Genomic DNA, 6,180 nt, shown 5'->3' with positions numbered 1-6,180 from the left:
CAGCAGAACAACTGGCAAGAGAAAAGACCTGAAGGTGAGAAAATCCACCAGGTGCCTGAGAAAAAGCAAATTTCAGGGTGGGCGAGGAAAGAGACTCCATGGTGAGCAGCAGTGAATCTATGGCTGAAAAGTCAGATTGGGCCAGACGATGAAAGAATCAACCGTATTAGGGAGGAGGCTGGGAGCCACCGAAGGTGTTTGAGAAAGGGAGGGACATTACAATAGCAATACCTTTGGAAAATTAATTCTCTGAGCTTGCACTTTGAAAAATTGAGATATAATTTGCACACCATAAAATTCACCCTTTTAAAGTGTACAATTCAGGGGTTTTAGTATATTTGGAAGGATATGCAACCATCACCAACCACTATCTAATTCGAGAACATTTTCATTACCCCAAGAAGAAATTTCACAGTCATTAGCAGTCACTCCCCATTCCTCCCTCCCCTAAAGGTTTGTACTTTTTATAAAACACCCAATTTGGTATCTGTAAAGTGGCTTGAAGTTTGAACCCACATGTGCTGTCTACCAAAGATGAAGAGAAAAAGGGAAAGAGCAGAACTAGGTTTTTCCAAGGTTCAGGTGATGTAACCAGACGTCTCTCTCTCTGTAACTCTGCATCTTTGTATCTATCTGTGGAGAGAGAAAAAGAACAGAGAGAGAAGAGAGAGAGAGAAAGCAATATTAGATCCATACATGGGAGCAGAGAGAAATGAGCATGCGTGAAGTTGATCCTCAAATGCACTATCTGAATAAATTAGAAGTTACGAATGTTAAAAAAAATTCCTGCAGGAGTTATTTTTTAAGTTTTCTTTGCATCTCCTGTATCAGTTATCTTCCTGTACCCTTCCAGCCATTGCTATTCCTGGGGAAACCGAGGGAAAAAGCAGAAGGGGCAGTTACTTTGGAAAACCCCTTGCTTTGGAAAGCCTTCAGAAAGACAGTTGCTCTCTGCTGCCCTCTGGGCTCTCCACAAGGGGTCGTGAGGGCTGCTGGAAGCAGGAGGAGGGGCTGGGAACCCAGGGCTGTGGTGCCCGAGGCACCCCACCCAGGCATGGGGAGCGTCTGAGCATCAGGAGAGGAGCCTCAGCTGGTGTGCAGTCTACTGAAGCATCTTTTGCAGGATGAGCATGTTTGACAAAAGAAGGGGACCACATAAGACTAATACAAATGGGCTGCACCAAGGAGTACATTTTCCTGGGGTGGCCTCTCCTAAAGTGAATGCTTCTTGCCCGTCACCCCACCCCTCGCTGATCACTTGTGGTAGGAATGGTCGGGCATGTCCATGGGAGCGCTGACTTCTGTTGAATGTCTGCCACATGGAATCCCATTTTGGGGTGGCTGGTCTGAGTCCAGAGGGGCCTGGCTTTGTCGGGAGCACTAAATCCCACTATGCCAGCCTTCGGGCTGATTGAGCTTTTTATTCTACTTAGAATACTAAGGCCATATGATTTTAAAATCGGAGTGGACTTTTGAATTCATCGTTTGATCCTTTCTTATTACGAGGGAGAAACTAGAGAACCAGAGAGATTAGGTAACTAGATCAAAGTCACCCCTCCAATTAATCCATAGTGACAGAAAGCGGATCAGTTGTTGCCTGGGGACAGCAGGGGGAGAGACCACAAGGGACACAAGGCAGCTTTTGGATGTGATGGATATGTCCCCCATCTCGATCATGGGCATAGTTTCTCACGTATATATATATATATGTATATATCAAAACATTGAATTGTACACTTTAAATACGTGTGGTTTAGTGTATGTCGATTATACCTCAATAAAGCTGTTAAAAATAGTCACACTTCCGGTCAGAGGCAGAGCAGGGACAGGACACACATCTTCACACTTCCCCTGAACCCCAGCGCCGTCTTAAAACCGAAGCCTATTTCAAGTTGTGAAAATGCCTTTTCTCATAATGTCATGTTTTAAAATCTCCATAGTTTCAAATTTTTTATGATGAAAAATAATAATGCGCTTAACAAAACAATAGCAGATGCCAGTCAACAGTTCCACCCTGACCTGGTCCATAGATAGACAGAAGTGTTCCTCCCCGGGCTTAGGAGGAAGGTGGGGACAGAGCAAGATGTGATTTTGTTCCATTGGCCTATGTTTATCTCTAGCAATGCTTGGGAAATGCATCATCTCTGGATGCATCCAAACTGTTTAATTTGGGATAAAAAAGATAAGGATGGGTTTTTATAGGACTGTACTTTGTGGCGTAGCTGAGGGCCTCCACTGGGCCAAAATAATTTCTGAACAAGCCCTGGATGAGGAAGAGGCAGGAAAGCTTCCAGAGAAGTTCTAACTCCTCTTTTCCTCCCTCTCTCCCTGATCAAACACAGCCAGGGCCGTCAGGTGTGGCCAGCTTCCGAGGTCTAAAATAGCTTCTTTGTGGGGAAGGTGAAAGAACAGGGAGACGGGTGTGTGTGCTCCACCCACACTTGGCTTTATTGCTGAACTGGAGCTGACCAATGGGTGCACAGAGAGCGTCTGTCCAGCCGGCCCGGTGTGCTCACTGCATGGCAAACAACGCCTCTGGGTTCCCCACCAGAATCTGTTTTCATGAGCTATTGCCTCTTTAGCATCAGCTAGGAAGAAACATTCACGCCTCTAAGGTAGTTCCTTCCTATTACTTTTTAGAATTGCGAATGTCATACACGCTTGTAACAAATTCAAACAAGACAGAATCATATGAAATGTAAACAGACGATAGAGCCTGAGCAATGGCCCAGGGAGTCAGAGGAATTCACTGTGATTTCTGGCCACGTCAGGGAGTCAGGGAGACGTCAGTGCAGGTGTGGGAGGTGCTGTTACTGAGTCATCCAAAGTGCTCGCGGACACGGAATCAACTCTGAGAGCTGTCCTCTGGGCGTCCACAGTATGAAAGACGTGTAACCCATTGTGCTCCTTCTTCACATTTGGTTCCTTGTGTCCCTCCCACCCCCGGATCCTTTGCCCTTCTCTGCTGGGCGCTGTGCTCCAGGAGATGGACCCTAACACACTGTATCACTGGTGCTCTATTGCTCTCTGGTGTCTGGACTGAACAATGGGAGGCACCAGAAGGAGAGAGAGTCGGGGTATTTATCCCCCAGCATCCTCTCTAGCAATGGCTGTGTCCCTCTAAGGCGATGGCCCTGCATGGCATCCCTCCACCAGGGCTCCAGCTCTCCACCCCTTGGGGCCTGGGTAATGGCAGTGGCTTCCCATGGTTGCTATTCTCTGGAAGTCTCAGCACCCTTAGTGGTTCCTTAACCCTGCCCCAGCTCTAAGAAGGTCTCTGTCTGGAAGCCATTTGATGCATCCATCATGTTGAAATTAACTGTTTAAGATTCTTCTCCTCTCCCACTCTGGGAGGGGACCCAAGGGCTGGGAGCATGACTGTTTAAGTTTTATCTCTTCAGCGCTGACAACAGGGGACTGAAACAAGTGTTGAGTTTACCAGGGTGTTGGGACATTTTACTGGGAGGTGACCTTAGACCTGGGTTTTAAAGGTCTGCTGTGTGGATGACCACATCATTGTGCCTGGATGAGGTTTATCCAATGGGGGACAAGGTCCAGGCCCACACAGACCTCATTGTATAGTTATCAGGGCAAGAGGGCCTTAACAATTTAGGCCCTGAATCACATCGTTTCATTGGTGAGAAGGAAGACATTGATGACTATAGTGACAATGATGATGATGATGATGGAATGTCCACTTAACCTCACTGAGTCACAGGAGATTTCATTTTAGCACTTTTTCCCTTTGCCATATTGTAAGATATTGGCTTTTTTTTTTTTTTTTTTGAGGAAGGTTAGCCCTGAGCTAACATCCGCCACCAAGCCTCCTCTTTTTGCTGAGGAAGATTGGCCCTGAGCTAACATCTGTGCCCATTTCCTCTATTTTATATGTGGGACACCTGCCTCAGCATGGCTTGATAAGTGGTGCATAGGCCCGCGCCTGGGATCTGAACCTGTGAACCTCGGGCTGCTGAAGCAGAAACAAACAAAATTTATAACAGTTTGATCAAGTACTCTTCTCCCCCATAACCTGTCAGCTCCTTGAGACAGGGACTGGGTCATATTCTGCTTTGAATTCCTGGCTCTAGCACAATGCCTGGCATGCAGTATGTTTCTTGTTTAAATGAATAGGTGAATTAAGTCAATTATTTTTTTCAGGATACTGTCACTAACCTTTGAACACCACGTTACACATTAGGCCCTTTTGGTTGCAAGAAACAAAGATTCAAGATATGTGGGAGGATTTGTGAAGACACACATGCCCCCTGAAAGACACGGGGTGAGGTTAGCCCTAGGGAAGCTGTGTTGGCCTCATGGCCCCTCTCAACCTGTTTTGTTTGTTTTCTTTTCTTTCTTTCTTTTTTTTTGGCTCGGAGAGATTCACTCCGAGCTAACATCTGTTGCCAATCTTCCTCTCTTTTTTCTCCCCAAAGCCCCAGTACATAGTTGTATATTTTAGTTGTAAGTCCTTCTGGTTCTACTATGTGAGCTGCCACCACAGCATGGCTACTGACGGACGAGTGGTGTGGTTCTGTGCCCAGAAACCAAACCTGGGCCACTGAAGCAGAGCGCACGGAACTTTAACCACCACGCCAGCAGGGCTGGCTCTGCTTCGCTTTTCTGATTGGCTTCCTCTGCGCACCTTTTGTTTCTGCTTCCTCCTAAATTCAGCTTGCATTTGGCCCCAGCTTCCTCCAACCCTGACTTTACTTCTGCCTGGCTCAAGTTGACATTTGTGAAAGTAATAACCTAACAAGCTCATGTAAGCTTTCCAGATCCATATCATAGTCACATCGTGGGCTGGAGACTGGCTGCTGAGTCACATGCTCAGCATCCCTGGTCCAATGAGCTAAGGGGGACGGGGGGGGGGGGTCCCACAAAGCGTGGTTGCTTGGAGAGCAGGGCCTGATAGAAGAAGCAGTGTGGAGTGGCTGGCATTCTGGGGCCTCTCCTATCCTGCTACCAAGCAAAGTCCTTTGTATTTTTGCCCCTCTTTGCTCCCGAATAATTTAAGTTTTCTCATCCTTGATCTTAGAAAAGCCGCTTATCTCCTTTCTGCTTAGGGTTTATAGAATTAAGGAATGTTGAAGCTAGAAGGAGGCTCAGAGTTCATCTGCTCCAGTATATCTCAGTGTGTGTTCTATAGAACACTAGGTCCAAAAGATGCTCCATAAAAGAAAGTCAGGTTATTCCAGTACTTTCCTTGGGGCTTAGCTCACACCAGGGACATACTTCTCAGTGGCCTAGTCTTCTGGGAAGGATCTCTGGGTTTCCACATGGATGGACCCCTGTAGGGTCTCAGATCCTTGAAAGGCGGTTGAGTGCTTTAAAACAGGAGTCCACGGAAAGGCTCCAAAGAGAACCAGCCACGAACCCCTTGAAATTGTTTGCAAACCTGAGTCAGTGTTGTATGATCATGAGTGTGCACAGGCATACGTGAGCATGTTTCCTGAGAAAGCATCCATTTCAGCAGATTCTTACAGGTCTGTCTGACCAAAAACATGGATGAGAACCACTGCTTTAAAGGGACATCAGTTGACTGTGCCTTCCTGAGGCAAACCCCTCTTGGTTCACTTCCAACTTAAACATTTTATCTGCCACAATCCGTAGCCATCCAACTCGTATAAATAGGAAAATGTGCTTTATATGACAAAACCAGAATAGTCCTGATGATTACTTAGAAGGGTCATCCTTTTATTTTCTAGATATGAAACACCAAGGACCAGAGAAGTAAAATATGCCTTGCCTAGACCAGGCAGCTGGCCCAGTAGGGACTACAGCTTTCTCCTTTCCTTCCTTCCTTTTTTTAATTAACGAATGTCTCGTCAATTCCATTTATGATTTGTTTTCCCTAAATATTTCTAAGCATTCGTTGAGGGCCGGGCACTGTGTTACACATTTCCCCATTAAATGATATAGCAACCCTTCTGTTGGATATTATTATCCCACTTTTTACTTTTACTTTTCAGATAAGGAAACCGAAGCTTAGAGATGTTAAGGAAACTTGCCCAAGGTTGCCCAGCTGGCTAGCGGCAGAACTGGAATAGGAAAGCTTCTTTTTTTCACCGCGCTGATTAATGAGCGGCTTTGTCTCACTTCTGTACTAATTCCACTGCAGGTTGAAAGACTCGCTCTTTGCGACAGATCCTTCACTCGCGGGTCCTCAAGGCGCGGGCCTCA

The sequence above is a fragment of the Equus quagga genome, unplaced genomic scaffold (assembly GCF_021613505.1).
Source record: "Equus quagga isolate Etosha38 unplaced genomic scaffold, UCLA_HA_Equagga_1.0 130790_RagTag, whole genome shotgun sequence".
Classification (NCBI taxonomy): domain Eukaryota; kingdom Metazoa; phylum Chordata; class Mammalia; order Perissodactyla; family Equidae; genus Equus; species Equus quagga.
The sequence above is the reverse complement of the archived record's forward strand: the minus strand, read 5'-3'. Positions refer to the sequence as shown.